Raw genomic sequence first — 26095 nt, 5'->3', positions numbered from 1 at the left:
GTCTGGCAAGTCTAGAGGCTGGAAGAGCAACCAGCAACTTGTATTTAACCCTTCTTGCTAAATGCATTGCTGTCTCTCACCTCCCTGAGGCTAGGACTAAGAGAATTGGCAAGTGATCCCTTATCCTTGCTTTCTTATCTCTTATATACCTTATCTTTTGCCTTCTGCAGGCTCCATGCTGTCAGCTCTATGCTTCCCGATGGCCTTTGGCTCTTCACAAACAGCAGAGGCTAACTGCAGGTCCAGGACTTCCTCAAAATCTGTCCTGGCCTGGCTGTGGGTGGGAAGAGTTGCTGGCAAGCTCTGCCTGGATGGTCCCCAAGACCTGCAGGACTTGGGGCCAGGCCCTGGATGTGACACCAGGGGCTTTGCTGCCTCTTTGGTGTTCTTTCTGTATGGGGGAAACTAGTGGGGTTGTGTTCGCTGTAGCACTCGTCTACTCCACAGAGAAGTGGAGGAGCCACGGGGGAAGAAACAAACTCCTCATCTCATCCTTAGCTCTTTTTGTGCTTTCTACTTACAGCTATCATAACTACCAGATGATTTCTTTTTTTTTTTTTTTTTCTCCTCAGCCCTTCTTTGGTCCCCTTATTGAGCAATAGCATCTTAACAGCACTCTCCTATGGCTTTGTCCCTAATGTGACAGCATCTAATCCTGCATTGTTTGTTCAGCTGAGTGGGTCACTGGTTTTACTGGGCTTGCGTGAAGGACAGGGTAAAGATCCAAATGCAGTTCAGGGGTTGGGCTGTCTTGGGCTCTTCCAAGGGGAGGACTTTATTTTTACCAGCTTTGGCATGCTTTGACTTTGGGGTGTGGAAAACAAAAGTGAGCTGTGTGGCTGTGGAGCAGGATGGCAGAAACAGTCATGAGCAGGACAGGATTTGATCCTGGCTTGCCTGGCTAACCCAGCTGGAGCCAGTAATGATGGCAGGTTCAGCTGATTGTCTGTCTAAAGACAGAATGAGATGCTCAAGTTGTCCTCCTCCTGTTCAGGAGTGGGCCTAAACTAGAGAAAAGTCTTCAGGTTTTGCCAGAACCCTATACCATCTTAGCAGTAAGGATGGAAATGCATTTTTACTGCGATGCATCGGTGTAACTCCTCAGGAGATGCATAAGTACAAGATGTGCTTTTGATTTAGCTTCTGTCTAAGTGAAAATGACCTAAGAGAACCTGTGAAAAACCTAATGTTACCAAGGAGTTCAGCCCCAAACGTGGAAGTAAATCAGTATAACCCTCTTGGTTTGCCTTTACCAGTCTGCCAGGCAGTCATCTATTTCTGTCTTGGCTTAGACTCTGCAGTCCAAACCCTGACACGTTCTGTGGGACAGCCTCCCTCTCAACCTCAGCCTTGTCTCCTGCAGTCAGGTGATTAGATGAGACTCTCTTTCATGTAAGTACTTTTTTATCTTTCTCATCTGTGGAGGGAAGCCAGCACATGTCATCTTTAAAGGCAAGGAAAATGGAACCAGCATTTTGTATTCCAGAAATCTCATTATTTTTCAACTAATATGCTGATTTTGGATGCCGGGGTTTGGCAGAGACACTGAGGGTCATTGCTGAACAAAGCAGAAGCGGGTCCATCCTGGAGAAGCCTGAATGGGTAAAATATGCAATTTCTATATCAGCGGAAAATGCGATTCTCCGGGTCATGTCAGAGCGAGGCACTGTGGGTAGCTTCCCTCTGACTCAGGCTTGACGCTAGATTTCACAAGAGGAAAAAGTGTGTTTAAGAAGTTACTTGATACTGATCTGTCCAGAGTGTTTTTCCCAGGCTGGATTTAGGGAGGGATTATCTCAGATTTTCATTTAGTTCTGAAATCCTGGGTATTGGTTTTATAAATTAAACCCCCTTCACAGCAGGTCGCTTGTTCTGTATTGTTGTTTTAGTTTGATGCATAGGGAGGAATTTAAATTTTCTGAAAGGACGGGGCTTGCTCCTTGCTGGGGTAAAGCAACATAGTTCAAATATTTAAAGGCAGATGCATCAATCCTGGCAGCTGAGGATCTGGCTTACTTTGATTAAAATCTGATCAAGATTACTCAGCCTTACCAAGGGACTTGGATTACCATTCTATAAAAAGAAGAGTAGGAGAGGAGAGGACATTAAATATAAAAATAATCCAATGAAGGACGTGAAGCTAAACTCACTGCAAATTGAACAATAATGAAAACATCCTACTGAAACAGGTGGAGGGCAGCAGTGCTGATGGGCAAACGCGAGACTTGAAGTTAAAAATATTGCTCCTGGGTTTCTCATGGCCATGGCCTAGTCTTTTAAAGGTAGATTTATTTTTTTATTTTTTTATTTTTTCAGAAGAGAGCCTTGCTCATTAGAAAATCCCCAGGGGAGCATTGCAGGAGATATGGGTGACAAATCCTTTGGAAAAATCCTTGCCTCTGCTTCCTCAGGGGACCCAGGATGGTGCCAAATCTCACTCACAAAGAGGTGATTGAAGCTGGGGAACAAAAAAAATCAACTCTTACAGGTATGAAACTGTGAAATGAACATTGTCTTCGTGGTTTCTTATAGTGGTTGAACTTCTCTCCCCTTCCAGTGTTCTTTTTCCTGGTCCTTTGTTACTTTTTAAATGTGAAGTTTATTTAAAGACTTGTTATGCGGTGTGATTATGCTTGATGGGCAGTGACTGATGGGGAGGCTACACCAAGCCCTTTGCTGGCTGGGTGGTCAGCAGAGGTGACCTTTTTCATGAGTCTGTCAAACCGTTCAGCACATGTCTAGCTTTCCTAAGATTTCTTATCCGTATGTCCCCTAGCATCAATAAAATCTGGTCATGCTTCTGCTCCTGTCAAGCAGTGGTGTAGCTGTTAATAGGGCAGACACACTTGGGTCCTAAGCTAGAGGGCTTTCTGAAGCCCCCAAACCCATTTATCTCTTCTCTTGATGGAGTATGCTGGCTGGATTGGATGGGAAGCACCTCCCTTGCTGATCTCTGCGAAAGACATGGAAGATCTTCAGCAGCGGTTGCAGGACTTCTGACTTGAGTATCCTTTTGGATCCAGGACAAGCAGAGGAGAACAAGGTGCACGGTGAGCTGGCTGCTCCGGGAGGCTGTCTGGGGTAACTGGAAGATGCTTTGATGTCAGAGAGCCCTGGGAGCCTGGAGAGCAAGGCTGAGCAGCCTTAAAAACACTGGTGACTTAAACTGATGCAGCTAAGTGTGCCAGAGGAAAGGCGAGGGGGTTGTTCTGGGACCTCCTGGGCAATTATATACATGGATGGTCAGTGACATCGCCTGAGTGCACCGACAGCTATGCCAGTCTCCCAGTTTTCTTCAGTCGGAGTTAGGGTCAGACGAGGATAAGGTTGTGTTTTAATAAGTATTTGTTAGGGACGTGCTTTCCCTTCCCCCCCGCCCCCATAAAACTGTTTATTTTCCTTGCAGTAACACGTGTGTCGTTCAGCTTCTGCTGTTCCATGTGTCGTGCTCTGTTACTCGGGCTCACTCACAGCCGCAGAGCAAGGGGAATGCTGCCAAGGCTTTTTCTGGGAGTTTGCTCTGGCCGTGCTACTTCCCTGGGAGTGCTCAGCTGATGTGTTTTGTTTGCAGGGGGAAAAAAAATGCTCAAATGTCAGTGTCTGAACTGACCGTCAAGAGACCAAGGCAAGGACCAGCTGCTCCTCTCTCTGTCTCTGCGAGCAGGTGCCTGCATACATATAGCCACAGTAAGTCTTGGGCAATGACTTTTTGAGCAAGAGAAGTTGCAAGAAGGTCGCATTTACTGCCTAGCTCTCTTTTCAAAGATGAGACTTTGCTTAAGGCAGCCCTAGGGTAAAGATGCTTCCTGTCCACCTGCCTCAAATCCTTTACCAGGTGCAAAAATCGGGCCTCCAAGTGGCTGTGATACCTTGTGGGAGGGCACTCCTCTCTCAGCCCCAGATACAGCTGTATCTTCACTTGGGCTGGGTGTGAAATGGTGTTTAGAACATTATTAATTGAGACATATTGGTGAACACATTTTTAAAACACCTGCTTTCTTGTTGGAGACGTGATTTTACTTACCCAGACTAAAGTGCTGCAGGGAAGGTGGAGGCGCAGTGCTCTCTGCGGCTGCTGAGGCCGTTCATTTGCTAGCGTGGCTTTGGATTTCTGATGACTCAGAAGGGAGCTCGGCTTCCTCTCAGCTATTTGCAGATCTGAAGATCTGTTGTACTGTGCCTGTGAACCAGGACTCAGAGCATAGTGCAGGGGTGGGACCGAAAGCACTCTGTCTCAAAATGTGTAAGAGCAAATAGCTGATGGTTCCCGAGTGTCAGGTTTGTGTGGGGTACTGACAGGCAAGTCCTGGCAAAACAATAAAGTGGGTGCCAAATATATGGGGTTCTTGCTGTTTGCCTTGGCTTCTTTCAGGCTGGGATGGGTGTGGGGGGGATTATGGATTTCAAGCCTCTTGTTGAACCCTTTGAAGTAGATGAGGAATGAGATGAATGTTGTGCAAATCCGCTGACTCCAGGAGCAGGCGCTTTACTACTGCGAGAGCTGGCAATACTGAATATCTTATTCTTTCTGATTTATAATTTCTTCCTGATCTGGAGTACTTTACCAAATATCTTCATACACAAAGCCTGTTGAATACATGATGGGAAAGCTCCTTTTCTTCTGGGACACGTGCAAGGCTTCTCTACCAGATAACAGCAGCTGCAGAGCTCCTGACCACCATTACAGGCCAAAAGTACACAGGCACAAGACTGGTAAGCACTGGTCGCTAGTTTGTGTCGATCCACGGCCTGCACCTATGCTCGTAGCACCCTTTGCAGAGCCTGCATGCCCACTGGAGGTATTTAACCTCAGTAACCTCAGCTCTAGGTGCAGTAGGTCTCCTTGTGCCATGTTCTGAGCTCCTGGGCTATGCTCAATTCACTGTCCTATCTGGGCTTTCTCTTTCTGAGCTCTCAAAGAGTCGGACAGGACAGCTGCCCAAACCCACTTGTTACACCCTTACTTCTTATCTTGAGGTTGCTTTTCTGAGAAAACAGGGTTAATGAGTTCTGGCTCCCTCTTGCCCACCTTTAATAACTTTCCAGCCTGATGACTGATTCCAGCTCTGCGTGCCAGAGATCTTAAAGATAATGAGTTCCTACTGGCTTGATATAAATAGATGGCAGGGGAAGACTTTATCTTTGCCCCCCTCTGACAAGAGAGTTCATTCCTTATCAGTCCAAGAGCATCTGTGTGAGGTGGAACAAGAAAGAGATGTTATGAATGCCTATGGGGAAGACTGCTCTCCAAGCTGGTACCCTGCTACCTCTTGGAGAATCCACCCGTGCTGTGTAACTTCAGGGATGGCAATGCTGGCTCTGCCACCCACTGAGCACTGTGTGAGCCTTTCTGCTGCTCGCTTTCACCACAGGCTCTCATCAGAGGCTGGACACTGCGGTGTGCATGCTGTTCCTGGCCGGAGTCGGGGCAGAGAGCTTGGGGGCAGCAGCCTGGCATGGGAGCAAAGAGCTGCAGCCTGTTGCCCGTGGGATGGGGCTCTTCTAGCCTCTGGTCTGTTGGCTGGGGAGGCAGCTTTCCCCTGCAGCAGCAATTGCCTTCCCTGGGCTGTTCTTTCTAGCATGGTCCTCTGGCTCATCACCCATCTCTTTGCTTTCTGCAAGAAAGCTGTTTAATCAAAGATGTATTAAAATCTGTGCACTCTGGTGTCAACAGCCTAGCTTCAGGGGGAATTTTAACTATTTTCTGTCCACAGCATGTGATGGATTTCATTGCCAAGGGGTTGGAGGCAGGGAAGCAAAGGTATTTTAATTACATCTGATTGCAGCATTTTGCAGGCTTGCCCTGTCAGTTGTCTTGCCACAGCACTGTTTAGAGTCCACTTTGAGCAGCACAGGCATATTAGCTGGGCGTTTACTGATCACGGAGGAAAACAGTAATATTTCAATCCTGACATCACTTGAGGCTGTATCTTTTCTCTCTGCCTTTGTGGCATCAGTTTCCTCCTCATTAGAGGCCTTAGTCCTTCTGTATCGTGTCACTTAGAAGCAGTAAAACCGAATTCAGCCTATTGCAAGGGCATCATATCTAGGCAGAGCAGGGGTACTTTGCTTTTAGGAGAACCTGCCTTACTTCAACAGAAATGTCCCTGTGAGCCCCTTTCCCACCCCCTTGGCTCCTGTATTGGTTTCACGGCTGGTCAGCCTCAGGGGGCTTCTCTTTTTCTCAGTCAAGCAGGAGTGCTCCTCCTCACGAGGAAAGGTTGAAACACTGTCTCCAACAGGACTATTTGGGGGATGAAGGCGGCAATGAAAAGAAGTTGCTCTCTGTGCTGAAACACCCAAATTGGACCCCCGGGGGCTGGATCAGTGCGTCGAGCAGGTCAAGTTGCGCGGAGGGACAGGCAGGAGCACTGCAGGTGCAATAAAGCACATCTTCAGAAGTGCCTGCTCACCAAAGGAGAGCAACTCCAGCTGTGTGTTTGTGAAATGAGAGTAACTACTGCATCTTTATGTGGCGTTAGGTGCATTGTCACTAGTGCTCAGGGCTAGCAGTATCTGCAATTCTGCCTGGATGTTTTCTGGAGCATTCAGCAGGTAGCAGCTCCCAGTGCCCATACTCTGACCTGCCTTTTCGGAGTGTTTAGCATGCTGAAGGCAGAAACTGTTCGAATCTAACCCAGGGTTTGGAGAAAGGAAAGTCTGAAGAGGAGAAGGGCAGAGTTAAGGTCAATTTTGTGTGACTGTTAGTATGCATTTCCACTCTTGCCAAAGCTCTTGCTTCTGATTTAAGAGGAACCCTAATCCTCAATATCCACAATTTTTCAGTGTTGGAACGTGTTTGTGTTAACAACTCTCATCCGTGTTTCCTCTTCTAATGGATATAACCCCAGCTTGCAGATTACAGAAGTGTTTTGTTTGTGATTCCTAGATGCTTGATGCATTGTTTTTGTACAACACAGGGCAAACTGTATTCCTTCCTTCTGGCCTGGGCTGTAATGATGGATTAAGTAGGTAAGTAATAGAGTGGTAATGAGATAACCACTGACATCGAGCATTAACGCGGGAATAAATGAAGTTACCATCCAGAACTAATGGCCTGAACTATCACTGGGTTGTAATTAATGAATGTGGTGTCTGAGATTTACAAGGGTATTTTAGGATGCAGCTTGCATGCAGCTTTGGTTTTTATGGCTTGGTTGGAGAGAAATCAATTAACGCCATGAACTTAATGAATGGGCTGAAGATGTTCTCTGTCAGATTGTAGTGCCCCTTTTGTGGAAGAGGCAAGACTGGTGCATGTGGAGTGCCCTCCTTTTCCTTACTCCAGGGCAGTGGAAGAAGATGGGATACTGTGGTCTCTGACTCCCTGGACTCTGTAGTGCATGGTGGAGTTGTTGCAATCTCAGAGGTCTTGTTTCTTCCTCTGTTTTATTAGTGCAGAGCAGCAGGAGTCTTCATGGAAGCAGAGCATCTGAGGTGAACCCATACAGCAGGCTGACAAGACGTTAGCAGTAAGGATGGCCTGGGAGGGGGATTCTCCAGACAGGACCTCTGACTAGAGCAATGCCAAATCGCCCAATTTCTACCCTTGTGGGTTAAACATCTAATTCCTTCTTCCAGCCTTTTCCTTGCCACTCTTGGTTCTGCCTTGTGCATGTTAGAGGGACACAGAAGGCAGAGCCTGGGTGTCCTGAGTGGCCTGCCGTGTGCCCCAATGACTGGCAGCACCTGCTGTGTGAGCATCCTGGCGTCCCAAACACACACCTGTAGTGCGCCCATGCTCAGGAGGCCTCAAAAGGGAGAGCTATCCCTCCCTGCTCGCCTAGCTTGCTATGTGTGCGACCCTGCCAAACGCTTTGGAGATGTGTGAGTAACACTTCTGAGGTGGTTGCTAGGCTCTTACAGAAAACACAGAAGAGCAGTCAAAATTCTTCACGTTAATTGGTAGGAATAACCCAGCCATCTCTGCTAACTGTTGCTTCCCTCTTCTTTCCATGGCAACACTCTCTACAGCAGCCCAGGTGCTCGTAGTTGGATGTACTGGGATTTCTGAGCCCTCTGTCTTCCCAATCACCCCCTGGAGCACAGAGGGAACATCTGTACTTTTAAAGTGTGGGCACCATGTCATGCATCAAATGGCTTTCTTTTGTGTGACCATACTCCTTTTCCTATGCTCTGGGACAGAAGGCTTTGGAAACATGCACAAATTGAATCCTTGCATTTCTTTGGTGGAAAGAGCTGCTCCCTGTTTTGTAACAGGGAGAGAAAGGTGCTGACAAAGTACCGCGTGTTTCTTGTGCTTTCCATGGCCTGGGCTGTCAGAGCTTTCTGAGAGCTGGGGGAAGGAAAGGGGCTGGTGAGCAAAGGGAAGGAAGATCTCTCTCTCCTGCAGAGCCCACGTGGGACGCTGCTGGGAAGTTTCCTTCAGGAAGGTGCCTCTTTAAAGCATCTCTGTGCGTATTTGAGCACCGTTTTCTCTTTTGGGACCCATTTTACAGGCACTTTTAATGATTCCAGGGGGAAAATGAGAGACAGATGGCCAGTGACAAACCCAGTTCAAAGCTGCCCAAACCTGGGGAAGGGTGCTGTTACAGGGAAGGGTGCTGTTTGAGCTGCAAGCATTGCTTTGTCTTGGTGCAGGCTCAGCGGCTCCCTTCCAGGCTGAACAGGAGGAAGAACATTCCACCTGCTGGATCAGTGCAAGCCAAACCCCAGACTGAACAAAGACTGGATGAATGGTTCATGGATTTACATATTCAGGGCTACGCAGCTCCCCTTCCCCCAGCCTTGGGAAGTTTATTGCCCTCAACAAAGTACACAGTGTGGCTGTCATTGCGGAGGAGCCCAGGCAGGTCGTTATGTGACGAGGGAAAATTACCCAGACTGTTCTCCAGAAGGCAAGTGAGCAAAAATTTTCCTCCGACTGGTTCAGGACAAAGTTAATGTAGGAAAGCCATTAAAATTAATGCTGGTAAACAAGGATAAAAACCAGCAGGGTTGTAACAAAATTTGGACCAGATTGGGTTTCCCAGCTGTCGTGCTGCTCGCTGTCTTAAAGGCAGCAGGGAGAGGGTGAGGCACACTCCGAAAGCTCTTGTTGATGGGGGCTGTGAGGTTGGGGACACCTGGGTTCTGGTGGCACTGGCTCCTTGGTCCAGCACTTTGGACCCCCTGTCTATTTTTGGGAAGCAATGACTTTTTTTTTTTTGTCTGATGGTCCTTTCATCTCATATTTTATTCATGCAGTGGTTATCTGCTTTCTTCCAGAGTCTGCCCTCAAAATCCAGGCCCTGCTCCAGGATGCTGGGAACCTGCCTGCCTGTGCTTGATGGCAGTAGCTGCTTAGTGCAAGCACGCAAGAGGCCATGGCTCAGGCTCTTGGGGCAGTGGCTCACTCCAAGCAGCCGATGCTCACAGTTCAGTTGGAAAAGGTGCAAAGGAGCATAGCCACCCCCCCATCTCTGTTTTGTTTGCTTCTGAGAATGAGAGAGTGCTCAGGCTGGCAGAGCAAGTGGTACTGGGTACATGGGTCCCATAGGGAGGAAAGCTCAGGTTTGTTTCCTTGTCCAGGTGGTAGGTATGAGCTAAATAGGGCCCAGAGCATCCCAGGGAGAATATCCCAGCACAGGGTCTGTGTGTTGCTTCTTCCTTTTAAATAACATGCTGCAGGGCTGGAGAAAGCTAACACAAGCCAGTCACCTTCACCAAAACTCCTGGCACCAGATATTCAGCTGGCTTGATGCTTTTGAACAGGCTGACTCCAATATAACCAACCCAAATTTTCTAGCCCCAGAAACATAGCAATGGCAAGCTGTGCTTGCCCAGACTTAAACAGTTTTGATGATCTGGTCCTGGATGGCTGTATGGTTGGGTTCTGGTGGAGCCTCCATGTAGCAGCTCATGGAGTGAAGCGAGGCTTCTGAGATGAAGTGCTGTGCTAGGTGCCTCCAACCCGGTGTGGGGAACTAGAACAGGATGCCTGAAGTCATCAACATCCAGGAGATAAGGGAAAGTCTGGGCAGGTCAAGGCTGATGTTGAAATGAAGAGCAGCGTCGAGGGAGGCCCAGTGCACAAATCTTCCTCTGGAGCCCTCATCCCTGGGGAAATCCTCAGGCTGCGTGTGTGGGGAGACCTCAGCTCCCTTTCAGAGGTGCTACAGACAGAATGGACAGAGCTGGACAGCTTTCTTCCTGTTTGTCATGAGAAATCATCAAAAAATCAGGGTGACAAAAATATTTCTGTGGAAGTGACTATGCGAAATATTTTTTCATTTTGATTATTTGAAAACCAAAACTGTTCATGGATTTTAAAATTCATGTCCCCTCCGGGTTGCTTTGCTTTGTTTCGTTTCTTATTCCTTCTCCCTTATTCCTTAGAGGGAGCCATCCAAACCTACACAGTGCATTCATTTTTTGAGGAAATGCAATGTGATCGTTTTCCAGTCTAACCTAGGCTGAAAATGCTTCTGGTGTTTTGTTTGTCTGAGAAATTTAAAAAGGCTCGGATGGAGCAGAATCCCGGCTGGTTCGGGGGGAGCTTTCTTGTTTCTGAAGAACCACTTGGGGGGTGGTGCGAAGGAGTTGTTTCAAAAGCTTTTTATCAGAAAAAGGAATCGTTGGTAGACTTTGTTGGGAAGATTTGGGCTCCAGCCATTCTTCTGTTAGAGCTGCTTGCGTGGTGCTGAGCTCTGGATGCCTGCTGCATGGCGGAGCTGGGCCACCTCTCACCAGGCCCTCCCCCTGCAGCCCTTGCTCTGCAGGCTGGTTGGGGGTGATGCCATCTTTGCCTTGACTGTGCTTTGCACCAAAAGCCCTCCCCAGGAGTGAGGACACGTGGGTGCAGAGCTGTGTCTTTGCCACAGCAGGGACCCGCTGCTATTGCAGCGAGGGGCCCAGGTCCCAGCGCACTGTTACAGTCTGCTCAAGCTCCTGACCACCACCAAGAACCCCTTTCTGAGGCTTCCCAATGTCCAGAGAGGTAGAAACCATCACAAAGTCCCTTAGAGAATCTCTTTGGCCTCCGATTTCCCCACCTGTAGAACAAACGTGGTTAAGGGGTGTGCTCTCGGAGGCACGGCGCACAGCTGTACATGTCCATGAGGAGCTGCGGAAGGCAAGCAGGTGAGGGCTGAAGTCAGAAGAGCTGGTCTGTCACAGCCCTGGGGCTCTCCTGGATTTTGGGGGCTGTTCTTATCGCCCCAGTGGTAGCTCAATCAAGATGAAGCACAGAGGCAGGACTGTGCTGGAGAGAGAGACACGGGTGTGCAGATACATCCCATGGGACAGGAGCGGTGACAAGTGTCTGCGTGTCTGGAAACCCAGTGAGAAAGGGGCTGGATGGAGGACACCACCTACTCCTGCTGCTGCTGGCTCTGCGAGCTGCCAGCTCTGCTGTTTGGCGCTGGCCAAACATAGCTGCTCATCCCCAGTCCCTGCCGTCTCCGTACCCCACATGCTGCTCCTCCTATAAATAGCCCGCTGGGAAGCGGAGCACGGAGCCACCGCAGATGGCCCCCAGTTCCACGTGCAGTCATGTGTGAGATCCCAGAAAGGGGCTGTCAATTCCTCGCCTTGAGCCACCCATGAAACCTCATTAAAAATGGTGTCCGCTCCCTTCACTCCCGCTGCCCCCCTCCCTTCCCACTTCAGCGTGCCGGCGTTGAAGCACCCTTATTAAACGTGCACTTCCAAGCAAGGAGCGCTGACTTCCCCTTAATTGAGGCATAATAATTAGAGCATTAACACATTAGGAGGGTGAGACAGCATGTTTAGCTTTTGTGATTAATTATCTGAGGATTGTAATAAGTTGTTAAGACATTAATTACTCTGGCATGTTTATTGCTCTTTATTGCAGAACAGACACTTCAGAGCAGCAAGTGCTGGTGTGTCTGGGAAGGCGGCGAGGAGGGGGCTGGCCGCAGGAGACCACCTACCCACCCTCAAACAAAATGAGCTGCTGCTGGGGGATGTGGCCTGGGTGGACCTTGGTGGCCAGAAATAGCTCCTGCATCTCCAGGAGGCCGCAGATGGATAGAAAGGGTACGCGAGGCTCTTAGGGCGATGTGGGAAGTATTCACCAATGTTTTCCTCTGGGTTTTTCTCCTCTTTTGCATGAAGTGTTTCCTTCTTGGTGGTTGGAGCTCCCCCACATTTGGATCTTCTGGTTTTCCAAGTCCCATCTGCGTGGCTTGTTCTCTGCCTGGAGGTGAGGAGGAAGGCTGTCTGCGTTTCAGACAGGCTGAAATTCAGGAGTTCAGAGTCAGCAGTGGTCAAGAAATGAGCCAGGGCCCCAGCAGCCTCATTCTCTCTAATGGATGAATTTTCTGCTGGGAAACAGGGAGGTAGATCAGGGAAGGCTGTTGCAGTGGTGGCAGAGCAGATTGGGCTGCTGTAGCCTGCTCGTTAGACAGCAAGCTGTTCTCCAGCCCCGGGTCAGCTCCGAGCTGCTCGATTGGACTGGGTCTGATGGCAAAGGTCACAGAGGATGGGTGGGTGTTACGTGCTGCTGAAACTCTGACTGAGAGAAAGGGCAGCCAGATCAGCAACAGCACAGCAAGCAGAATGACGTGATGGGCCCGTTCCCAGCCTTCTGCTTTCCCCATGAAATTCATGGTGTCAGATGCTCCCTGCCCAGTTCTTTGGGCTGGGAATAACACAGGAGACCTGATGGGAGATCAGGAACAGCCCCAGCCACTGGCTTAGGAAAAGAAATTTGGGAGGAAAAGATGAAAGACAAGAATAGGGTGGGAAAGCTGCGGGTTTTCTGTGTTTGGTATAGGTTTCCTTGGGGATCCCCCACCTGACATTTCTTGTTTGCAGGCTGTGTCCTCGTGACATTGCAACGTGTGCTTGTGTCCTGGGGCAGCAGCCAAGGGACTGGGAGGGGTCTTCCTCTGTTGCTTCTTTTTAGAGTTAAAACATGGTGATCCTGCCCAGCCTGCCTTCCCCAGGGACCGACTGGGGGCCTGCTTCACTGTGGCCTCCCCCGACTTGAGCTGGTATCACTGTCACTCAGCTGTCTTGGTGGCTGGGGAGCTGAGGCTACAGCCCAGGCTGAATCCCTTCCCTGGGATCCATCTCGTGCCAGCCGAGCGTTAGCTGCTGCCTTCAGCTCCTTGGAGCCTGCGCCTGCCTCTCGCTAGCCTGGCCTGAATTTGGCATTCACTGTCAGGTGTCTGATTTCTGCCTGCAGAACGTGCAAAGTGTCAGCCTGGCATTTCCTCTTCGGCTCCTAGGGACAAAGCGGGTCACGACTTAACGTGTTTTATCATTAAAAAGATAATTTCCTCTGGATGTGTGCAATAAGACAATGGTGCTGACCTGTGATCCTGGCATTGCACAGCATTAATGATTTCCCTTTGCAGGTAATCAGCAGCAAATGTACACATTTTGGGGGGAGATCTGATGTTTTTTTTTTTTCCTTTTAAGACTGCTGTCTTCCTAGGCCAGACTTAATTAGCAGACCTCATTATTTCCTCAAATGTAACTTGACTTCCATTGAATGAGAATTGTTCAGTGGATGGGGAGCAGCAGAGCGGTGCTGCAATATTCATATTGTTTTAATTGCAACATTAACATTTCATGCAGCTCTTGGCATATTTTCAGGTGCGGCCCTTTAGCTCAATGCAATGCTGTGAAAGGTTGGATCAGAACAATTAGGATACAGTGACTGGATTTCTGGATTTATTTTTTTTTCTTTTGTAAGAAACACAAGCCTAGATTCAATTGCTGTCACTCCTTTTGTTTGGCAGAACAGGGAGTCAAGCACCCCTGAAGTAAATGGAATAAAGGATACGCTGTGGCACGTGCCTTCCTTCTCTCTTTGCTGAGCTGAAGCCCTGCAGGTATGTAGGATATGTGATCCACCGGGCTGACAGCACCTCCTGGGACTTGACCTCACCAGGTAAATCAGACAATTCCCCAAAATGGGTCTGGCCAGCTGGGCAGTGGTCACATGCTGAAGGGAAGATGGCTGTTTTCCATTAGCAGGGCTTTTGGCTGCCTTGAGGCTGGAAGTGGTAACGACAGGGTCTGTGCAGGTCCTAAACGAGCCCATGGACTGCCCACTCTGCCCCTATACAGCTTGTGGGGCTGCTCCTCCTGCACGGGGGTCAGCGGATGGGGCTGTGTTCAGCCTTGCCAGCTCTGTGACCTTTGCCTGGCCACATGCCATGCTGGCTGCTAATTGTTCCCACCCCGGGGAGCAGCGGTCAGCAGTGGGAATTCCTGTCAAGAATGACTCCGGCTTCCACCCTGAAACAGCCTAATTAGGGTCCCCTAATTGGGTCACTGAAGGGAGCACTGTGCTCGCGCTGAGGCTGGGCAGGGTCTGGTGTGGAGCAGGGGCTGGTGGGCAGGGGGACAGGCTGGAGTGCTGCGATTCAGCAGCCCGCTAATGATGTGCAAGTGGTACTGCTGCGAGCTCCCCAGGCTCCTCCTCTGCCTCGGGCTGCGTTCCTGGCACTTGCTGGCAGCAGCCTGCGATGAAACATCTTGCTGGAGGCTGAAGTCTCTGTCCATGTGGCTGTGGGAGGATCAGGAAGGGGGGAGAACCGCTCAGTCCATCAGTGCTCCTCCTCGGAGCTGGGGATGTCTCTTCTCTTTCAGGGAGTGTCTGGACATGTCTGTATGGACTCCTGATGCGTGCAACACGGGGGGGTTAGGCCAGTGGTTTTAATGCAGTGGGGCCTCGGCTTGGTCACTGGAAGAAAGGTGAGAAAAAAGCACACGGCCCATTTCCAGAGGCTTGCCAAAGGCTAACGTGCCTTCCTGGCTGGCTCTCGTGTCAGCCAAACAGGTCTGAAACCTTCTCCCACTTGTACTGAGTGCGGTGGGATCCATGAGCTCGTGTCTCCTATGGCTCTATAGCTTGGGTTTAAGATTCTCTGGTGTCTAGTAAGCTGCTTGTGCTGAATGGAGCACTGCCCTTCCTGGGATATTTATAACGGCTTGCTCTCCCACGCAGAATGTCTGGTGTCTAATAATGGATGATACACTACGGTTTTGAAGGTACTAATAATTTCCATCCTCTGTTTGACAGTCTGTTCCCCTGAAATTTATAGACTCTGCCTGTCTCCGAGACCTCTGTCTCTCTGTCAGGACAGGTTGAAATCTGTTCTCGGTGCCAGGAGTTCCTGGGGAGTGGGCAGGGGGCAGGCTGATGTGGCAGGACTGCGTATGCTCCGCATCCCATAGGAACTCAGGCTAAAAATGTGCCTGGCTCTGCTTCCTGCCACCCTGGGGGGTGGTAGTGGCTCTGGGTTCCCAATTGTGAGTTTTAGGAAGGCAAGTGGACTGTGTGGGAGCAAGGCAAACCTCCAGGAGACACGGGCTGCCGTGCTGTGGGCTGTTCATGAGCCACACTCGGTGTTCCCACTGCCGGAGGGGCCCGCGAGCAGCAGAGCACGGGCTCTGCGGGAACAGCCCCTGAGGACGACAAACGAGTGAGCGCGGAGCTGCTGGCCGGTGTGAAGAATTGCCTGGCTGAAAGATAATGAATGCCGCGGCAGGAGACAGAGCATTTCTCTGGGGCCATTCATCCCCTTTATCACCCCACTAACAAGCCCCAGAGCGGCTGGCACGGAGCAGCACCATCCCTCACCGTGCTGGCAGCTGGGTGCCGGCGGTCAGGAGCACCGCACGTGGCTCTGCAGGGAGCCGCGGACCTCACCCCAAATAGCAGCCCCTGGCACGGCTGTCAGCAGGAGCAGCCACATGCTGTGCTGGCAGGGAGGATGGTCCCTCCTTTGGGACCCCTATAGTGCCACCGGAGAGATGCAGGTGTCAAAGCCCAGCACCCAGCTCCTTAAAGCACTTCTGGGCAGCGAGGACGCTGCAATACCCTTTGGAGGATTGCTCTGTCCCAGCTCCCAGCTTGTCTGAGACTTACAGGGTTATTTATACAGCCCGACAGGAGTTTGGGGCTGCTGGCTAGGAGGTAAGTCAGTTCTGCTTCACTTGCAGCTTGTGCACGAGCCTCGTGAGAGGAGGAGAGGGCAGGAGTGATGCGCTCTTCCTAAGAGCTAATAAAAGCTAATTCCTCCCTTTGCTCCGAGACGGTGGGAAGCATTAGTGGCTGGCTGAGTGCCTCCCGCGCTGCGGCAGCGTGCTGGGTGCCTCCTTCCTCCCGGCTGGGAGCAAAGCCTGTCCCCCCGCCGAGGGGAAGGCAGCTCAGCAAGAGCCGCGCGGTCTGCGGCTGCGTGAGCGGGCACCCGTGGCGCTGCCTGTAGCTGGCAGCCCTCCTGCCAAGGTAAACTAGCCAAATAACCCAGACAGGTGGCCAAGGGAGCGCAGGCGGTGGGCCCGTGGGCAATTTCCCAGTTGTGAGTGAGCTCCTCTACCTCTGCTGCAGGGTTTGGGGTGGGAAAAGCACTGTTCCTGACCCCACTGGTGTATGAGAGGGCACGTGGGCATGCAGCAGGGCTGGTTACCAGCAATTGGAAGGTCTCTTTTTTCTTTTCCCTCCTGCCTCCATATCTGTAGTTTCTCCTTTCCTTCCCAGTGTGAGGTGCTTTTTTTTATTATTATTTTTTTTTGTTCCTTGATAAACATCCAGTGCCTCAGCGGGCAGGGCGGGGGGAAGATGAGGAAGAGGAGAAAGGAAAGCAAACACAAAGCCGTGAGGCACTGTGCTTGGGTGTCCTCGGCAGTGCTGGTGGCCTGGGGGGGGCACAAAGGAGGAGAAGAGCTGTGAAGCCTTGCAGGTGGAGGGTGCGGGGAGCACTGTGATGGGCGATTCGGTTGTTCCAGCAAGGGCAGAAACAGCAGGGCAGCAGCAGAGAGGAGGCTGAGGAGCTGTGTGGTCCTTAGTCCCAGCTCTGACTTGTTAAGGGTGCTGGATAGGGCAGGTTGTCTTTCGTGGCCCTTCAGGGAGGGCTGCGTTTACAGGGGGGCTCCCTTGTGGCAGGGGGGAACGTTCCTGCTTGAGCTCTTCCAGCTCCCCATATGGGAGGAGTTGGCTTACAGGCTGCAAACATCTGGCTCTTAAAACAGCTGGCTCTTTCTTTTTTTGCCAGCACCGTTAAACGTCGAGCTGAAGGGAAGTGCAATCCATCACCTTCCTCGTGGGCTGCCACTCAGCCGAGAGGAACAGAGATCAGCCTTCAATCACACGGGGGCTGGGGCTGAAGGAAACCTTCTGGAGAACACAGTGGAGAAATATTTTCATTAGCAGAGGAGGACCTGACAGAGATGAAGTGTCCCTTCACCTCGCCTGCTGGACCTCTGCCCTGCCCGGCGCTAACAGGACGAGCAAACACGGTCCCAGCAGCTTGTGCCAGCTGCCAAATTTTAAGGGCTGGCTGCATCCAGATGTGTGAAACAGCCCCCACATGGAGAACCAGGCTTTTATAGCCTGGGGGAGATGGCTTTGCTTTTCTCCTGCTTGTCTACAAGTGAACGGGTGCCCTCGCACAGGCCAGAAAATGTTGTCCTTGGGCAATAAGGTCCGGGAGCACAGGAGGTATTGTGGGCTCTGCCTCCTGCAGCGTGTTTGCAAATGTAACAGGACTGCCCTTGGGGTGGGGGGTTTTCTCTGCTTCTCTCCAAGGAAAGCCATTTCACAGGCTGCTGTTGCAGTCACCTTCTCTTAGTCTGTGTCCCCCCGTGGCAGTGGAGATGCCCAGGACTCACTTCTGCTCTTTGTGTCGGTTGTGCCAGGGAAATGCATGCAGCTGGGAGCCTGGCACAGGAAGGTCTGGTCCTCCACTCACAGTATAAGGATGCCTCGCCAGGTCCTGTCTTGCAGGTTGAAGGGAAATTGTTTTAATTTGTGTGACACGTTCCTTTGTGGGCAGAAAGAAGAAGGGGGGAAGAAAAAGCAGACAAGCAAACCAACAAACTCTGGCCAGTGGGGATATTTTTAGTTCTTTGCAAAGGACCATTAATATTTCTCTTTAACTCCCTGAAGACCGTTCTTGCTCTGCAGGTGCCCGCGATGCTGTGCTCACACCAGCACAGCCCTGCCATGGAGGTAACGCAGTGCCCCAGAGACTGCAGCTTGCAGGGAGCCTCACCTCCACTGCCTCTTCTCAGGGTGCCCACCACAGCACAGCTCTCGAGGGGCTTGGACATTCACTTCTGTGATGTTTGTTTTTTTTTTAGTTGCAGTCTGGTTTGAGCTTCCTCAGCCCAGCAGCCAAGGCGTTGACGTGGGACACAAAATCAGTCAGCTTCAGGCTGTGGCTGTGCTGCTAACTGGCTGTGCAAATTTCCAAGTGCCTCGTGCCTCAGTTTCCTCTTTTGTGAAATAGAGGTGGAGGAGAGAAGCTCCCAAATGCCTCCCCTGAGCTGCTCCAAGCTCTCCCTTCCCTACCCAAAGGAGCGCTCAGGGGCCAGCTGCACACCCGGGTGTCTGTGCTGTTTTTTTTGCAGGGAGAGCGTTCCTGTATTGAGGCACCTCTTGCTCTCTCCTTCTCCCTTTCTGAACTGAGAGCAGACAAAATTAGAGGAAAACTTGGCTTCTGAGCTTTTTTTCCCTGACCCCTTCACCTGGCTTGTTTTTCCTTTTTTTTTCTTTTCTTTTTTTTCCTGCTACGGTCTCGGCTGGCTGAGTTTCAGCACCAGCCTATTGCAAGGAAGGGCACGTGCTACCTTACAGAGGGGAGAGAGACCTGAGGAAGGATAAATCTGGAGGCAATGAGGTCGGGGGGAGGCACGTCAGCTGCTCTGACACTTTTATTATGGAGCGAGGCTGCTTGGGAGTGAATCTTGCTCGAAGCATATGTGGTAGGATGACATTTCCACCAGGGCCCAGCAGTAACCTTCCCCAGCCCTATGCTTGTCTGTTCCCGGGGCGAGGGGACTGAATGTCAGCTGGAAATGCCACAGGCAGCAGCAGGGCTGCTGGGGTGAGTCCCTGCCATGTGCTGGCCTTGGCCACCATTTCCCTTCCCTCCTGGGTCTGCTGGGCTCTGACTTGTGGCAGAGCTGTTGGGGCATCCCAGATGGGTCTGACTGTGCAGCCAGAAACCTTTGGTGATTTCAGCTTATGAACACGGGCGGTGTTTTGAAAGGGAGATGTTGGCTTCTGTGTGCCTCCCATTTTAGAAACGGAGAGGATGCAGCGGAGATCACAATGAAATCCTCCTCGGGGTTGCCCAGAAGGATCGAGAGCTTCAAGGCAAGCTTACCCCCGAGAAGGAAGATCTGATTGCTCAACAAAGTGGCGAGATGTTGCTGGCCGTGCTGTGCAGGGGCTGGAGGCCAGGAGAGGCTTTGATACTTTGCAGTATCACTGTCAGCTTCGATTGCACGTGGAGGAGGCGATGCTGTGGCTGGCGGTGGCTATCTGAATGTCACTGGAGGAGGTGACATTTTTCCTCCACAAGGCTGCTACTTCCTTGCCTTTCCTTTTGGCTCAATCAAGAGCTGCTTGCTCCCAGCGCCGAGTGGGACGTATGTGTGTGATGCCCCGGGGATGGTGCATGCAGCGCTGAGCACCGCTTCTCACTGTGCCAGGAGGCAGCTCTGTGGGGCTGGTAACTCGCCAGCACTGGGGGCTGCCGGGTGGGTGACTGGGGGCAGACACTTGTCCCTGTCTGAGACAAACCAGGGCTGTTGGGAGCTGCCGTTTGCCACCCTGGGGAGCAGTGCGCAGACGGAGCCCTTGCCGTGCTGGCAGCCTCCGACCAGCAAGAGGTCTGCCAAGGCCATCCCCTCAGAGCCACAAGAACTCAGACCTGAGAGAAGTCGGGGTCTGAGTGACAGACAAATGTGTTTTAATGGCTAATGTTCCCCCCAGGCCTGCTCTTGCCTCCTCTAAACAGGAGCTAATCTGGTAGAAAAGTGCCTGTGCCCACACCGCTCCAGCAGCCCCTTTGCCAGCCTGCTGTCCTCAAGGGTGATTTCAGCAAAGCCCGAGTGCTGCTCCGGGTCCAGCTTTCATCTTCCAGCTGGTTACGGAGGAAAGAATGGAGGTGGTTGCTGCTGCCAGGCTGTGCTAGAAAGCAGGCAGGGGACAGGCCTTTTTGTGCACTTCAAGATCCAAGAGCTTAATCTGATTCTGCTTCTCTATTAGCCCTGATCCTGTCTTGCATCTCTTCCAGCTGATGCCTGAGCCTATCTTTGTTTTGTTTTCCTTTCTCCCCTTTTCCCTCACCTGATGAAAAATGGCTTTGCCATCTGCATCTGTCAGGAGTCCGCAGAGCGGGGCGTACGGCTCAGTGAATATACAAATGTGCGGTTGGATTGTGGCCCCTTCCAGCAGACCAGAGCTGAATACCAACGTGCAGGAGGGTGAGTGCCTTCCCTTCTTCTGCTGCTGGTGCCTCTGATGGTTGTTTTATTTTTTTTATCCTGAGGAGGTGTGAACGTTGCCTTTGGGAGCAATACTTCCTTCTGCTCTTGTTCCACCTCGCCAAGGTTCAGCTCTCTGCCATCCATCATCGGATGAGTCCTCTCCTCGCTCCTGCATCTGAGCTGCTGGTGGGAATGCTGGGGAGACTGTTTCACCCTGCTTTTCCTACCTACCCTTCCCTTCTTGTTTTGCATCTCACCTCCCGGGCTCGTTAAAGGGCAGCAGGCAGCCTGGGCCTTGAGGACACTTGCCTTTGCTTGCTGATGCCAAGTGGTTTTGGATAGAAGTGAGGATGACACAGAGGGAGGAGACTGTCCAACCCTACACACATGGCTAAAGATGTGATTTCAGAATGGAAGCTTTCAGCACAGGACTCCTTGGGCACTTTCAACACATCTTACATTTGCTCCCACATGTCTTGTCCTCAGTGTGTCCCCCATCCCCGTGAGGAAGCTGTGCAGGGAGGGATGCGCCCAGCTGGGAGATGCTCAGGTGCTGTAACTCTGCAGGTCACCCAGGTGTCCCCGGGGAGGTGACACCCTGCCTTGGCACTGCTGGGTGTGCTCGCCTCCATCCTAACTCTTGGTTTCTTGCAGCCTGGCGTGAGCTGCTTCCAAAATCTGGCTGTACTGAAATGCATTGAGCCAGGTGGGCTCGGAGGAGCAGGCAGAAAACAAAATGAGTGCCTCCACATTCCTGCCACAGCTATCTGGTCAAGGGGGGGAATTTTCTGGGAGGGCGGCCCCCCGCTTTGGCAGGAGGAGAGAGCTGGCAGCTTGAGCTGAGCTGGTTTTTTGACAAGCAGATGGATGTTCAGCAGGGGCCCAAGAAAACCTTCTAGCTCCAGGCTAGCTGCAAGCCCTCCAAACCATAGCATTGTGCTGACACAAAGAAAGCATCGCTCCGTTGGTTCTGGGTCTGAATTACCTCTTCTGGGTGCCTGGCTCGGGGGCAGCGCCTGTCCCCTCCTGCCACCAGCTCCTGGGAGGTGCCAGCTGCCTGCTTGTGGCTGGGCAGGGACCACCACGCTGCAAACCACCACGCAAGGAGGGAGGAAGGCGAGTGATGGCAGGCTCCTCCAGCATCTCCACGCCGTGGGGCTCTTGGCGAGCAGGCGCCAGCCTGCTTTGAAAGCTCGTCGTGCTCCTGCAGGTGGGAGCCAATTTGTCTGCTTTCCTGCCCAGGTGCCATCTGCTGTAGGATCGCCTGCGTTACGGATGAACGCGATGGGGATGGCGAAGGGGAGGTGGGAGAGACCAGCCTCAAACTTCCCTGGGTAACTTCAGCGCTCCTTGCAGCTCCCTCTGCCCGGCATCGCGGCGGGGAAATCACAGCCTGTCATTTGTCGTTCCTGGAGCGTGATAGGGAGCCGAGGCGCTGCTAATAGCAAGCTATCATTTTAATGCTAATTTCCCACCATTAGATCGGGCTGGGGGAGGCACAGCCTCTGAGGAGGGAAGTCCTTAGCAGATGGAGAGGGGGGAAGAACGTGCGGGGCTTGTTCTGCACCCTGAGAAGGGACTTCCAGGGGGGCAGATGATTAACAACCACTGGGGAAATGGGGAGCAGATGCTGGGGTCAGTCTCTGGTGGCTGTGGGAGGGAGAGAGAGGGATGCTTTATTCCAAGTCTCCTTCCTGTATGGCTTTCTTGAGTGCCTCAGGCTTTTGGGTTGAATTTGGTGTTTGCTGTTGGCTGCCAGCCCCCAGAGCTTGGTGGCCGCGGGGGTGCTCAGAGCAGCAGCAGGACTGTGCTGGTGGCTGGGTCGTCCTGTTTAGGAAGGAGCCAGGCCTCACCAGGGTTGGGTGTAGTGACCGGCCCCACTTTAGGACCCTGGATATCCCTGTTGGGTGGTGGTTTTCAGGGAAATTTGCAACCTGCTTGGCTGGCTGGTGCCCCCAGCCTGGTGCTGCTGCCCAAGGTCGCTGATGGTGGAGATCTCACATCCCACCTCTCAGTCTGTCTCCTGTAGCCATGCTTGCCAAGTGGCAATGCCCCTGGTACTCCTCATCCTCCTGTTGTTGCTCCTGGGAAGATGAAAGGGAGGTGACTGGTCGTGGTGGGAGCGTGGGGCTTCTTTGGGACCACTGGTGGTCGGAGCAGGTCCTCTGCCGCTTCTGGACCTGCTTGGAGATCTTGGGGCTAGAGGGAAATGAGCTTGGCCGCTGTGCCTGGCTGGCAAGAAGCAGGTTACTTCTTGCTGAGGGCTGGCATTGATTCAAAGCAAGGGCCTGGCTGGGTCCCTCAGTGGGACGCGTCTCCTGAAGATCCACCAGCCTGCGCTGATGTGCAGACCATTAGAGTTATTTCATGTGGAAGCACACATAGGTTTTTCAAGACCAGCAAAAAAAAAAAAAAAAAAAAAAAAAGAAAAAAGGCTCCTGTCCTGGCTAGAGCCTCTTCTGCACCTTGGGCAAGGAGACATTTAAGAAAAAAAAAAGTGATGGGTTGTTTTTTTTCCTAGCTGAGGAGAAGCAAACAAGTGGCTAAGTGAGGAAATCAACGCCTCATGCATGTCCAAGAATAATATAATCAAGTAATTTTTTTGGGGAAAAAAAAAATTGTTGCTTTTCCCAGCTGAGCACTCTGAGTGATGAGCCTACGAGCTGGAGGGGGAGCTCCCGGGAGAGGCGCCCGTGTGCGGGAGACAGACAACAAGTGTCTCGGATGGGCCCGTGTCTGCAGCGATCTCTCTCTAATTTTCTACATCAGTGAGAACTCGGCGCAGCACCATCCATCATAGTCAAAGCCTCCTCGGCGAGCCACCTCCCGGCAGAGGGACACCCCACCCCTGTGTCCGCCCCAGCGAGGGGCTCCAGGTGCTCCTGCGTGCAGTTGGCTCTCTCTGCTGTCTCCCTTGTGGGCTCAAGCACCAGCGAGAACCGGGGAGCGTGCTGCTTGCTTGAGCGCAGCTCCAGACAGAAGCATCTTCGGAATAAACCACTGCAAATAAACCACCGCAATTGCCACCTGCTTCTCAGCCTCTGGCTTCTCAGAGCAGTCAAAGAGCCCTGACCTCTCTCTCAGGCATGGTGATCTGCTTGTTTCAACCCTGCTCCGGCATTGCGGAGCTGTTGCTGGCTTCTGTAATAGCTGCTTTGTTTACTTCCCCAATGCCTGCCCTTTTGGTAATGAGCTATAATTCATTCTGTTTTATACAGTGCTCAGAGATACCTGGAGCAAGGAAGGTGTGCCATTAAAAACACCTTCTAGCCTGCTCTCTGGAGCAGGGGTTGCTGATCTCCTGGAGAGGTAAAATGGGGGGGAAAAGGGGAGGAGATGGAAAAGGGGAATAATTGCCTCCCAGGGTAAAAGGGGCTGGCTGGGTTCGAAACTGCTGGGGGCTGACGTGCAGGTGTAGATGAAAGGCTGTGATGGGCAGACAGGGCGGAGGGATGAAAGATATTTTTTTAAAAGCATCTGCTTTTCTCTCTTTCCCTGCTTTATAACCTGTTTTTATAGAGACTGCATGAGGAACACATTTTTTTATTAGCAGCTTGGGAGTGGAGAGTAATAAAGATTAATTTTTTAAATAATTCCTTGCATTATCTTTTAATTTCCTGTGGCAGCATTTGACTTTTAAATCTGAAAATGGAGTTAACCACTGATGTGCTCCTCAGTTTGGAAGTGCCAGCCGAAGGAGCTGCAGGATGTGGGGATGCTGGTGTGGTCCCAGAGCCGAGCCTGGAGCCTCAGCTTCTCCCGGGGAGGCCTGTCTGTCCTTGGCTGCAAGGATCTGCTCAGGTTTGTAGCTCTGGGCATCATTTCTGCTCCAGGAAGACTGCTGTAAGCCATCCTGCAGCTCGCAGTGTCCATTTTGCTTCCTTCCACTGATGGTAATTATGATGCTCCCTTTATTGCTGTTGAGGAAGGATGAAACCCAATGGCTCTGCGGGTGCGGGATGGGGAGGAGATGTTGGGAAGAAGCAATGAGGGTTGGAGAAGAGGGGGATGAGGTGGGAGAGGTGATGCAGACCTGAAGCCTGAGGCTCTGCTGGGCTTTAACCTGCTGGGGAGACTGGCTGAGATCTTGTGCACCATGCGTGTGCTCCTGCAGGCACTGAAGCTGAGCAGAAGCGATGCTCAGCCTGCAGAGACCCCGGCTTCCTTTGGCCACTCGCCTTCTTTCCGTGACCTGTGCTCCGTCAGCCCAGCTGCTGGCTGCCAGACTTGGCTCTGAGCTTCTCCTCTCCCTGTAGAGCGAGCGGTGGAGGTGAGAAGAGGTTGGTCTGGGGAAGCAGCCAGCATGAGCTGCAGCCCTTTGGCTCACGTCGGGATGAAGCCAGGTGCCACCCGGAGCAGGCACTATGCACGCCTGGCCGGCTGCGTGCCTTGGCAGCCCTCGGGTGGCCGGCTCTGCTGATCCAGCATGGGAGGGCTGCGCTCTCCCTGATCACAGAGCTGCTCCGCCTGCTTTGGAGACATGCTCTGCACTGCAGCAGGATGCTCAGCCAGTCCCACTGCTATCCCCACGTCTCCCTCGCTCCCTGCAGGAGGAGAACAAACACCCCAGCCCGTCCCCACGTGTGAAGGTCAGTCATCCCATGCCCAGATGTTGGTGTCTGCTGGCGTCTTGCTGGCAGGGCCGGGTCTGTGGGCACAGTGCAGGAGGATGTGGATCGGTCTGCTGCTGGAGGCAGCGACTGCCTGGCACCAGGCAGCCCGCTCGCAGCACTAAACGTGGCTGTGCTCTGCTTTTGTGCTTTGGCAGCAGGCTGAGATCTCGTCCTGCTGGCCAGGCTTCAGCCTGCTGGGTCCTCTGGTGTCCAAGGGAGCAATAAAAAGCTTTGGTGCACGTGGCTCGGGCATGGCTTTGGTGGGAAAAGGCACTCCTCATCCCTCTTTTTGGATTCTCCAGTTATTCATGTCTTTGTGCAGAAAAGGACCCTGTGCTCTGCCAGCAGGAGAAGACAAAGGTTCCTTATGGATGCTCCTTATCTTGGAGGCTCCTTGGTAAGAAGGTGCTCACAGACCTCCATCATCCACAGGGAGATCTTGGATGAAAAGGCAGAAAAGGAGGGTGGCCTTTTAGAGGGGGAAACCGAGGCACAAAGATGTGGCTTGGTGGGCTGTGCAGGGCTTGTGCACATCCAACCCCATGTACGGGGTGTCAGGAAAAGTGGAGGGCAGTTCCCAGCTGTCAGTGTCTGTCCAAAAGCAGAAACTTCTCGTAGTGTTTTTTTTTTTTTTTTCTTCTTCTTCTTCTGAAGTCACAGAGAGAAAAATGGAAATAAAGAGCAGCAGGGAGAGAGCTGTTAAAAAGCTTAAAGCTGTCACAAGGCATTGGTTAGTTTATGTGCAGTGAAGTATACAAACAAGTTTTCAGCTTGTTGGTTGGAGCCAAAGAGCTTTTTTTTTTTTTTTTTTTCTGTGTGTGTGTGAGAGATAAATATGTTTTATGGGTCTTTTATGGGATTTTTTAAAATGGCTGTCCCAATAAATTATTTACCAGGGTAATAAAAGATCAAGGAAATTGTTCCAACCGTATCGCCAAGCATCTAAATCCCGGAGTTTTGCTGGGGTACGAGGACCCCCTGAATTCCCCCGGCCTTATAAAAGCTGGCTCAGGCGTGCTGCTTTTAGCAGCGTGCAGCTGGAGGCCGGGTCCACAGCCAGTGCCAGCACTGAGAGCATCTCCAGGAGCTCCCGGGCAGCCAATGCCACTTCCCAGCCTCCAGCATCTGCTCCTGGAGGCTGGTGGTGCCTCCTTCCACCGCTGGCTCTCACGGACGTAGATCCCTTGTTCTCTGGCTCCTTATTGACGTTTCCAGCAGATGTTAGTGGTCCTTGCTGCTATGGAATGGGAGCTAGAAATCACTTGCAAAGTGGCAAGGGTTTG

At 51.9% G+C, this 26095-nt stretch overlaps 1 long non-coding RNA gene across 1 annotated transcript; it reads left to right on the top strand.

The window, feature by feature from the left end:
• The first annotated feature begins 3367 nt into the window (after positions 1-3367).
• LOC137860517 (uncharacterized) lies at positions 3368-24756 on the top strand. Its single transcript, XR_011098975.1, has 3 exons — positions 3368-3687; positions 11816-12000; positions 13713-24756. It is a non-coding gene; the product is annotated as an uncharacterized lncRNA (long non-coding RNA).
• Positions 24757-26095: the final 1339 nt, after the last annotated feature.

Source organism: Anas acuta, chromosome 8, assembly GCF_963932015.1.
Source record: "Anas acuta chromosome 8, bAnaAcu1.1, whole genome shotgun sequence".
NCBI classification, from domain to species: Eukaryota; Metazoa; Chordata; class Aves; order Anseriformes; family Anatidae; genus Anas; species Anas acuta.
This window is presented reverse-complemented; position numbering and strand designations above follow the sequence as displayed.